Raw genomic sequence first — 12,263 nt, forward strand, 5'->3', positions numbered from 1 at the left:
ACTTAAAATTTAAATTTCTTTGTGATCTTCAGCTGCCAGGAAGTCACAGTAATAAAAGACACTTTACATGTGAAACCTAGTAATTATCTCTGTCTTAAGACAATAGAAAGAAACTCATAGCCCAGACATCCTGCCTCTTAGCTTGAGATCACACACAGTCGTAAAATTATTTTTTTATCAGCTTATTTTCTTAGAGCTTGCTAGTTAACTCTATATATCCCAGTTTTCTACCATGAAGACATACATTACATAGGCATAGAGTTTATACCCATTTCTGCTTTCTTCCAGCACGGTGCACTATGGTTACATTTTTGAAGGTCAGCACATAATAGTTTTCCTACATTTGTAAAACAAGCCCGTGGATCACATTAATATTTACAATGACCTAGAATTATTACAAAATTCTATCTAGCTAGGCTGGCAGCCTTCACATTTTATCACACAGGGTGTGTGGCCTCTGTCCTACTCTTAGTCCTTAGAGAAAATAACACAGTTTGCAAGAGATGTACATACATAACTTCCCTGGAGGCAAAAATCTCCCTTACAAATAACGTTGTCAAGAACACACACACACACACACACACACACACACACACACACACACACACACACACACACACACACACACTTTCTCTCTCTCTCTCTGCTTCCTTCACACATACCACTCACCCCACACATAGACCTTCTTACACCGAGGGACTTAAAAAAACCTTCCCAGACCTCAAAAGTTTTCTAAGCCATCAAACGGCAACACCTATCCTCAGCAATCACTAAAGCATACCAAAAGCAAAACCTAACACCACACACAAGCCTAGACCCAATGATTTCCAAAGAACAAAGCCCATAAGACAAGCAAACACTTTATTTAGTACCCTAGTCACAGGGGATTATATTGTATGACACAGAGATGCCCTTCTCACCAGGTTGGACAATAAGACGATAAATGGTTAGTTGCCTATCTGGAGTTAGGATCTGCAATATCACACATGCACTAAAGTCACTGTACAACAGTTACCAATATGATTCTGACATAGTCCATGTGGGTGTAAATGACCTGAGACATATCTCACTGGACTATATGAAAAGAGACATTATGAATCTCTCTGAATATGTGTCACAGATAGGTAGTGCCTAGTATTCAAAAGCATTCTACCTTCACCACGGATGATGCTACAGTATGAACAGAAAATGATTGATTTTAATATATGTCTTAATTTCTGGTGTCACTCAAGGGAGGGCCAATATCTTTCAGCATGGGAGGGCATTGTTAACAGACTACATTGCTTTGCTAAATATGGTCTGCACTTATTCCCCCTGGGCTTTTGGATATTGACAAAAACTTTATCAACCCCTTAGATTCTATTTTAGGCAATATCAAAATGGGAAAACTACCAACATAGGAAAAAAAAAGAAAAAGAAAAAAACACAAAGCAGCCTTAAGGTGTTACTGCTAAATGCTAGGATCCTAAACAAGAAACTCCACACTCTACAAGCTCTCATCACTCTGAAGAATGTGGTCATCTGTGCAGTTACAGAGACTTGATTTAAAGCGGTAGAAAGTACTTCAGTAGTGCAAGGTTACAATGCCTTCCAAACATTTAGGTCAGCAGAAGCACAGGGGCAAAAGGTGGAGGTGTTTCAATCAACATTAGCAGCAAATACAACTCCAGCTTGGTGAAACAGGTGATGGCCTGGAGTTCACCTGTATTCATGTCTCCATAGACAAGGTTTCTTACCATGTCCTGATCAGCTACTAGTCACACTATGTGACCCACAAAGTTTGTAACTCATACCTAGACCTATTAGAGGTGCTCACCATTCAATCAAATACCCTATTCATGGGAGACTTTAATTAGCCCTCTATAGACTGGCAAACATACACTGCCTCTAACTCACAGGCACCACATTTCCTGGATTTTATAAACACAAACACCCTGCGCTAGATAGTGCACACTCCTACCAGAGGATCAAACATGCTGGGCGTAGTACTCACCATCATAGGAGAGCACTGCACCCTCCCCTCTGTCATGTCCTCATTGTTGAGGTTGGACCACAAAGCTGTTTCCTTTGAAATAAAAATCAACCCAGTAAACACAATTAAACCAGTAAAAGGAACAATTCTAAAGCAAACTACATCCTATTAAACAATAGTCTGTCAAATAGCATGCCTCCCGCAAACCTACAGAACACAGATACTTATGCAGAATTATTCACAGGAACCCTGTACAAATATGTACATGGGTGCACTGAAGTAAATCCTGGTGGTCATTAGCCTAGTTTAGTCCTATGCACCTGTGAGGGTGGTGGCAGTGATCCTGCAGGCACTCTGGCATGTGACAGCCTGGCAAGCTTTACAGAACGGGGGCTTTGAGAATTGGTTGAAAATGTACTGGATAAGGTTGTGGATAGATGGAGTCAGCCAGTTGAGACATCTCTACAGCATGTTGAAGACACATTGTCCCAACTGGTGCTGACCAATGCACCACTACAGGTCACTATCCTGTCAACATCAGGTCCTCCACTGCACCACTATCTGGCTGTGGAAATGTTTGAGATTCTGTGGACTGGGGACTCCTGCTGGAACCTCCTCAGCCCCTTTTCTATTATCCTTCTTCCTACACCATCTTACCTATTTTCCAACCACAATACCCTCTTATATAAAAAATATTTGAAAAAATAGGTGGGTCTAACTCCTGCCAGAAACTGTCACACCTCCTCCTACACAACCCTATCGATGTTTTCTTTCTGTGCTCTCATCTTTGTTATGTCTTCCCTTTTTCAGTCTTTCCCATCTTCCCCTTTGTATTCTTTAAAGTACCCAACTGGGTGTCCACACAAGGATAACCCTATAGAAAATATTTTAAACCCCCTTTTTTAAATATTATTAATAATATTAGTTGCACAGTCAACTGTTTGCCTTAGGTCTTTCAAGAGTGATGAGGATCGCCTGACCTGTCCACAATATGTGATAACATATGAAGTAATACAAAGCCTATGGCTTTCAAGTAGTACTTTGTATGTACTTAATACTTAAATTTAGACACTTTACACTTTTGCTGTAAGTAGGCATATTTCTCAGAATCCTTTGCTTTTCCTTATTCAGTGTGAATAACCTGCATTTAGCTTATTTACAAGTATGTGTAGTGGCGCTCTTTGTCGATAACTGCTATTTAGCTGTGAAGTCCCAGACTTTGAATACCACCCAAAAATGTAAAAAATGCTAAGTAAAACTTGACATTTGAAAAAATAAACAAGGGACTAAAAAATAAATGAATAAAAATTATACTTTATATCATAAGCATGGCCAATATATTCCAGTTGTAAATACATCATCTAGAGTTCTCCTTTTAAAATGACTTGTGTCAGTTTTATGTAGCAGAGTGATGGTACTTCATTCAAAGATGCTGTGTTTGGTGCCTTCTGGATAGCAGCTCCATGCTGCTCAGCTTTATAAATTGTTTGCTAAAATGTGCTTTTTCTTATCCAGAGCTATAAATTACTTTTGAAATAGAACTCTCTTTGCAGCTATTCTACACCTGTCAGTCCCAAACATGAATGTATCTGCTACCTATAAAACAGATGAACTTGATAGAACATAGCTGTAGCTTGAGGCCTAGTACAAAGTCAAAAGAAATACAAATAAAATGAAAACAAGTCTCCGAAGAAGAATCAGAGAAAAATAAAACAAGTACATATGATTTGTTTCATTGTGCAGCAAGGACTACTCCATACAAATCAAATCAAAATGATAAATACAGTGTGATCCAGTGCTTCTTGTTGTGATCTTGTAAACAATAAATGTATGTACCTGAAGCATTAAATTCTACACAGTAAACATGCAATAATCCGAAATGTTTAAAGCAACAGTGTAAAGTCAAATATTTTACATCATAATTGCACATTACCTATAGCTATATGTAAGCTATAATTATCTGCCGAGGTGTGTGTGTGTGTGTGTGTGTGTGTGTGTGTGTGTGTGTGTGTGTGTGTGTGTGTGTGAGTGTGTGTGTGTGTGTGTGTGTGTACGTGCATATGTGCGTATGTGCATGTGTGTGTGTGTCTTTTGATCTAATCGTAAATGATAGAAAAAAAAATTTAAATAACATTTCATCTGAACCACATTTCATCAAACCACATTGCATAGAAAAGTGTAGCAGGCTTATACACAATTACTTCTAGTGTGTCTGGGGGTGTTAGGATAGTAGGGATTATAAGGCAAATTAGTTCTTCACACCATTTGTATCTTGCCAATGCCCACACACATGTTGCACCCTCATATCTAGATGTATGTGTTTGTAGTGATTCACTATGCTGTGGTTTTTTCTTTTCTCCGTGGTTGCGTGACGATGTAGTTAATATATTTAAGTAAGGTGGGTGTGGGGTAAACAAAGTCCTTCTCATGGGGGGTGCAGGGGGCTTACCCCTTGCAAAAAAAGTTTGAAGAAGTATTTGCTGTCTATAAATATTTTCTAAGAAATGTGATTAGATGAAATGTGCTTTAAGATGAAATGTGATTTTGATGAATTTTTATCGATCATTTGTGATTTGATTAAGACTTTTAGATGGAAAGTATTATATTCATATATATATATATATATATATATATATATATATATATATATACATATATCTACAGGTTTACCTTTATAAAGGCAATACACAGTCGGGTGAACAACAAGTGTTCGAAAGGCTGCTTGCAAGATTTGCAAACACCGAAAGAAAAAAGGTTTGACTGTGCAATGAGCGAATGCACAGTGACATTTGCTCATTGCACATTCAACATTGTAGGGCCGATTGCACTATAGTGGGGATCGGCAAATGGTTCCTTTCCCCACTGTAGTGCTGTAGTGCGATCTCAGAGTTAGAATAATAAAGTAGGGAGGTGTGGGGGGCTTGCCCCTCTGCTTTACACTTTGGGGGGGTTTTTTGTTCAACATTAATGTTCGAAAAACAGCAAATCTGTTTTCGAACATTAAGGACTGTCGACGTTTTCACTTTTGTGGTTTCGTGTCACTCATATGAGCACTCAAACCACTGTGATTCAAGTTTATGAAGGTAAACCATATATATATATATATATATATATATATATATATATATATATATATATATACATATATATATATATATATATATATATATATATATATATATATATATATATATTATTTTACATTTGTTTACTGGGAAAGCCCATTTTCAGCAGAGGCCTGGGGAGAAAAGCTCCACATATAGAGATTATATAAAACGTATACAAGAAATTATACAAAACTTATACAAGAAATTATACAAAAATATACAAGACATACAGTACACCAGAAATTACATTCTATGCTATTATAGTTGACATTTGTTTTATACAGTCATCTGATATAATTCCTTATTGTAGTGTAGGTATTGTAGTTTCTTAAAGTAAGCTGAGGACGGGTTTGTAGGGGAGAAATTGGATAGAAAAAATGAGGTTCGAGATTATCTAGACATGAAAGAGAGCATATATTATGAGGTAGTCAAGGAAGAAGAAAAACTATGACCAGAAACTATTAAAACTATTTAGCCTGGAGTAGTACAGGAGCAAATTCATGTGTCGTTAAGATAATTTTTAAGAATCTTTTTGATTTGGTTGGTATTTGTGTTGGTTCTGATGCTGTGAGGTAGGATGCCACCTTGTTGCTACATGATGAGAAAAAGGGAGTCCCCTGCCGTATTAGTGAATTTGGACACGTAGTAGAGATTTGTTTGTTGACCAAAGACTTCAATTTGTCATATGGGGTTGGAGAATATTTAGAACAGGGTTTTTTCAGGTTGCTGCACTAGTTTGTGTGCTAAGGTTAATTGTTTGTAGGATAGAAGTTGTGGGAGTTCTAACCAGAAGAGTTTTTTTAAGGAGTGACAGTGGTTAGTATGATGTGGGCAGTCAGCTGCAAATTTAGCTATTTTATATACACGTAAATTATCTATCTATATATATATATATGTATATATATATATATATATATATATATAAATATAAATATATATATATGTGTATATATATATATATATATATATATATATATATATATATGTATATATATGTATATATATATATATATATATATAAATATATATATATATATATATATATATGTCTACTTTCATTCATTGAGAGTACACCCTATCGAATTTCAAGAAGCCGACTCTGTTTCAGCGAAAGTGCAGTTTCATGAAAATGCACTTTCGCTAAACACACATTAACAAATTAGGTGTGGTGGTTTGGGGATCCTGTAGAACAACAGGTAAAGTGTTATTCACTTGTTATCTACACTTCCAACAGGAGTGGAAGGTGTAGAACATTTGCAGCTTGGTTATGTAGATAGTATACAGTGTGGATAAGGAAATGTACCCTTTTCTCCAATGTAGTGTGATCTCGGAGTTAGTATATATAATTAGCAGGGGTATGGGGGGCATAGCCCTCCACATGGGGGCATTCAGCTGGGCTTGCCTCCCTGCAGAAATGTGTTGTTAATATTTATTTTCGTGTTTCCGTGCTTCAGTAATGTGTGTTTCATAAAAGTACATTTTTGTGAAACTGTACTTTCGCTGAAATGGAGTCAGTTTCTTGAGATTCGATAGGGTGTACGTTCGATGAACAAACGTAGACCCATATATATATATATATATATACAACACGCACACACACACACACACACACACACACACACACACACACACACACACACACACACACACACACACAGCTCCCACAGCAAATCAGCTTTTAATGGAAAAGCAGGTATTTCTTGGCATCAAATACTTGCCCTTTCTCCACTGAGGATTAATCTCAGAGTTGGTATATACAATAATCAGGAAGTGTGGGGGAAGGGTGCAGAGCAGCTTGTGCACCTGGAAAAAATACTTTTTTCTTGTTTTGGTGGCTTTTGGATTAAAAGCAAGTTCAATTTTTTGTGCAGCGATATTCTGCCCTTTGACATTATGTCAGTTTGACATTAATATATAGACTGACATACACACACACACACACACACACACACACACACACAACATATATTTACATATGTGTATATATAAAATAATTCAAGCAATATCCCACAGTTTTGGTATGTACCAAAAGCTCCGGTATATACCAAAAGCTTATATGGATAAACAGACAGGCATTATTACACCATTGACTTTTTAATTCCTTAAGTTCTTTTAATCAATATAGTTACATGGCAAAAATAACAAAAATAAGCAATCAGTAACCAGCCAAGCAACGCAGACCAGTTTCGCCCTCCAGCATCATCAGTACTATCCAGAACACACCTTCTTTCCGGTTTAAATCTCATTAAATTAAAGCAACAGCACTTACATCCAAAATAAGTTGCCAAAACATAAATATTTAAGGCTAAAACTGTGCATCTGACAAACCCCTTTCCCTGTCATTGCCTATAGGCTCATGTTCTCCCCTGGTAACAAGTGCATCTTCCCTCCTAGTATTCAAGGCCATATTTGTTGCTAAATTCACACATGGGGATTCATACCCCCTCCTAATAAACCTAGTTGGGCTGGATTCTGTGAGGGGAAGAGGTTTGCCAAACATATCTAGGCATAGGTTAGTAGATCAGAAGGAATGTTTATGGATTGTTAACCTTGGTGCAATGTATAGACTGGGTTTAAAAGAGAACTGGTAGGGGATATATTTCAAGAATTATTTATCATTATTATCTTTAATGAGAAGAATTATTAATACTAGTTTAAATATTTATAATTATTTCTATATTGAAGTAGGGTGTTATTAATTCCTTATAGATGTATGTCCCATGAATGTTGTTTTGTGCTTAAATATTTATGTTGCCCTTTTCTCCACTGTAGCGTAATCTCGGAGTTGGTATATTTAGTTGGGGTGTGTGGGGGGAACAGCTCCCCACATGGAGGGCTGTGGGGATGAAGCCCCCACTTGAGTGGGTTTTATTTGCTTTGGTTTGTTTTTTAAGTTTTGTTAGCCGATTGTTTACTTACCAGGGGAAAATGTTCTGGATGTACGTGAATATAAACTTTCACCGTTTCCTTCTCACCATTTTGCAACTTGACATTATGACACAGATTTACATATACATATATATATATATATATATATATATATATATATATATATATATATATATATATATATATATATATATATAGATATATATATATATATATATATATATATATACATATATATATATATATATATATATATATATACACATATATATATATATATATATATATATATATATATACACATATATATATATATATAGGTAGGTTCATAGGTAGGTACTAGGCTATCAGCCCAAGGGCCTAAGTAAGCCTAGCCAATGAGGTTCCCTGGCTTTTGCCACCCAAGAAAGTTATTTTCCTGTGCCCCTGTCAAGCAGAGCCACAGAAGTGATCCCTGGGGTGAATTTCCTATTTTCCATCCACTCATCAAGATTTTTCTTGAAGAGTGCTAATGAGGAGCTCTGCTTGACATAGATGGGTAGCTTGTTCCAGAGTATGGGAAGTCTCTGGGTCAGGAATCTATCCCTCCAGCATGTTCTGTTTGTTGTAGCAAGAAGTATTAGGTCCCTAGAGCATGTAGCTTGGAGGGATTGGGATTTCTTTAGGTGTAGCATGTCCAACAGCTCTGGGTTTGACATAGCTCTGTATGTTAGGCAGAGATCACCTTGGAGTAGGTGATATGCTATGAAGTAAAGCTAGAGTTTTTTGAGATGGTCAGCACAGGGCATCTTTTTGAGGCCGGTAATCCTCTTTGTGAGGTACTTCTGTGGCCTTTCCAGCTGTTGTTGAGGTCTTGTGAGGTACATTCTAAAAGGGGCATTGTAGTCTATAATGGGTCTAATAAGTGACAAATAGAGGGGAACAATGACCTCTTTTTCATGGATGAGAACCTCTTGCGTGATGAGGTGTGGCACACAGAAGAATTTGCTGACCCCTGTGGCAATGTGATTATCAAAGGAGAGACTACTGTCCACCTGGGTCCTAAGGTCTCTTATCACACATTCAGCATTAATTAAACTGCCGCCTATGTGATAGTTCATGGGTACAGAGTTTTTACCAAAGGGAATGACAATGCACATTTTGGCATTGAGCTTGAGGCCATGTCTCTGACACCAGACCACATCATTTGGGGACTTGACTATAGGTCCTAGTTTGCAGTCATCTGTGAACTTCATTAGCCAGAGACCTTCTGTGTTAGCCTGTACTTCAGAGAAGTAGATATCGAACAGGAAAGGACCCAGGACCGAGGCCTGTGCTACTCCACTTGTCACTGGTCTGAAATCTGATTTGGAGTCTGCAACTTTTACAGTGTGTGTTCTGTCAGTGAGCCAGTTGGCAACCCATCTTGTGACAAAGGGATTTATACCTAGTTTAGTGAGTTTATTGGGGGATGGTGTTGAAAGCCTTGGCGAGGTCAAGATAGGCTGTGTGAACCACCTTACTCTCATCTATGGCTTCAGTGACTGCCTCAAAAAAGTCAGTCAAGTTCAGGAGATATGATCTGCCTTTCACAAACCTGAACTGGGTAGGGTCCAGAGTTTTGAGGTTACCAATGTCTTTGTTTATAAGTTCCATGATGATACGTTCCATGGCCTTGCAGACCAGGCTCGTCAGGCTAATACGACGATAGTTCCTGGAGTCTGTGGTGGCTCCCACTTTGTGGAGTAGGATAACTGTTGCTGTGCACCATTCAGTGAGCACAAAGCCTGATGTGAGGCTATGACTGAACAAGGTACTTAGGTGGGGAGCCAGTTAGTTCTGAAGTTCATGTAAAACGCAGCCTGGGATGTTGTCCGGTACCATGGATGCTGTGTTCTTGGCTTTTGAGAGTGCAGTTTTTACCTGAATAGTTGTGATTACAGGCACTCTGATTTCTTCCAGTATAGATATGGGCCCTTTAGAGGGTGAGAGGGGGGGTAAAGTTAGCATTGAACCTATCTGCCAGGATGTTGGCGATATCAGTTGTTTCTGTTATTTTCATGCCATTGTGCTGTAACTCAGAGCAGATCTGGGTGTTGCCATTGAGATTCCTGCATTAGTTATAGGATGCTTTGTGGTTGTCCTTAAAATCAGTGGTGATTTTGTTTTCATAGCTAGCTTTGGAGGATTTTATGAGAGATCTTAGCTTCTTACTGAGGCTGACCAGGGAGCTCCTCCACTCATGGGGTTTTACTCTCTTTTGCAACAGTTTCTTCCTTCTGTTGTAAAGTTTGTTTATGGCAGGGGACTACCAGATTCGCTTCCTTTTTTTTTTGGAGGATAGCGTCTTGATTCTGTTAGGGATAGCATGATCCATGCACTCATGTAAGTGCTTATAGAGTGCATTTGTGTAGGATTCAGCAGTTGTAACTGTATTGTCCTTCTGCATGGGTATCATGAAGTTAACCATTTCTGTCTTAAGAAGCATGGAGTTCGGTTTGGAGAAAATGTTTATGGTGGTTTCCTTAATGGGGGGTGGGGGCGGGATGTGGATATCTAGGGTGATTAGCTTATGGTCGGATATGACCAACGAGGAGTTGACTTCAGATCTGGAACACTGGTTACTCATGTTTATAGGTTCATAGGTTCGTAGGTTGATACTAGGCTATCGGCCCTAGGGCCTATACAAGTCTAGCAATAACAATTCCCTGGCTATTTATTCCCACACTATTTACTTCCCTGGACCCCTGTCTAGCAGGGCGACTGACATGATCACCGGGGTGAATTTCCTTTCTCCCATCCAATCGTCAAGGTTCCTTTTGAAGAGGGCCAAAGAGGCACTCTGCTTGACATGTATGGGCAGTCTATTTCAGAGTCTGGGGAGTCTCTAGGTCAGGAACCTATCCCTCCAGCATGTTTTGTTTATTGTGATGACAAGGGTTAGATCCCTGGAGCATGTGGCTCTGAGGGATTGTGATTTCTTTAAGTGTAGCATGTCCAACAGCTCAGGGTTTTGACATGGCCTTGTATGTTAAGCAGAGATCGCCTCTGAGTAGATGATATGTGACAGAGTATAGCTGGAGTTTTTTAAGGCAGTTAATATAGGACATCTGCTTTAGGCCTGTTATTCTTTTAGTGAGGTATTTCTGCGGCCTTTCCACTTGTTGCAGATGTCTTGTGAGGTACATACCAAACGGGGCATTGTATTCTATAAGGGGGCTAATGAGGGATGAGTACAGTGGGACAATGATCTCCTTTTTTCTGGATGAAAAGCCCTTAGTGATGAGGTGTGCCACATAGAAGGGTTTCCTGACTGCTGTGGCGATGTGTTTATTGAAGGTGAGACCACTGTCCACCTATGTCCCTAAGTCTCTTATCACACTTTCGGTGTTTAGTGTACTGCCACCTATGTGGTAATTCACAGTTACATGTTTTTTCCCAAAGGGGATAACTATACATTTCTTGGCATTGAGCTTGAGCCCATGGCTCTGGCACCAAGCATCTGTTTCTGTAAGGCCCTTTTGTTGAGGTTGGTAATGACTAGGTCTAGGATATTGTTGCCCCTGGTGGGGGTGTGGATAAGTTGATCCAGGGCATTGAAATTTATGAATTCCAGAAAGCGTTGAGCGAAGGAATTGGTACATGAGTAGTTTACCCAGTTAATGGTGGGGTAGTTGAAATTACACATTATTAGGGTGTTTGGTTGACCCATAATATTTTCCAGTATATTATGAAAAGAGGAGTGAGAATCCTGGGGCATGGTGGGGGATCTGTAGCAAGCTACAAATTGGATTGCAGTTTTGCCCAGAGCTACTTGCATTTGGATAATCTCGGATGCATTGTGCTGAGGAACTAGCCTGGAGGTGTGGATATCCTTAATGAATATGGACACACCTCTGCCTTTAATGTTCCGGTCCAGGTTAGATGGCCGAAAGGTGTGGTATGAATTATAGCCTAGTAATGCAGGAGTGATCTCTGGAGCCTTGAAACAGGTCTCAGTCACTGCACAGATATCAATGTTCTCCATTTTAAGGAGTGCCTCGAGTGAGTGCATTTTGAGGTTTAGACTTATAGCATTGAGTAGCATTATCCTCAGTTTTTGCTTACCTGTACCTGTTATGGTGGTGAATTTGTCATTTGAACCTTGCCTAAAAAAGGTACTACTGGAGCGGCAAGAACCGTAGCCGGTATCCAGAATCCCAGGGGTGACAGGTGCAGGCCATCGCTGGCAAAGCATTGTGGTCTGTTGACCATGTCGTCCCAGGCAGACAGATACTGGATCACCTTAGAATGAGATTAGAAGCTTAGCCAATTGT

The 12,263-nt window shown here is 38.9% G+C and overlaps 1 protein-coding gene across 3 annotated transcripts in view; it reads right to left on the reverse strand.

Moving 5' to 3' along the window:
- The window catches only part of LOC122798297 (beta-Ala-His dipeptidase-like), a 1,272,900-nt gene that overhangs the window by 690,031 nt on the left and 570,606 nt on the right, over positions 1-12,263 (reverse strand). The window lies entirely within an intron of this gene.

Source organism: Protopterus annectens, chromosome 3.part1, assembly GCF_019279795.1.
Source record: "Protopterus annectens isolate FY-2018-M chromosome 3.part1, PAN1.0, whole genome shotgun sequence".
In the NCBI taxonomy this organism is placed as follows: domain Eukaryota; kingdom Metazoa; phylum Chordata; order Ceratodontiformes; family Protopteridae; genus Protopterus; species Protopterus annectens.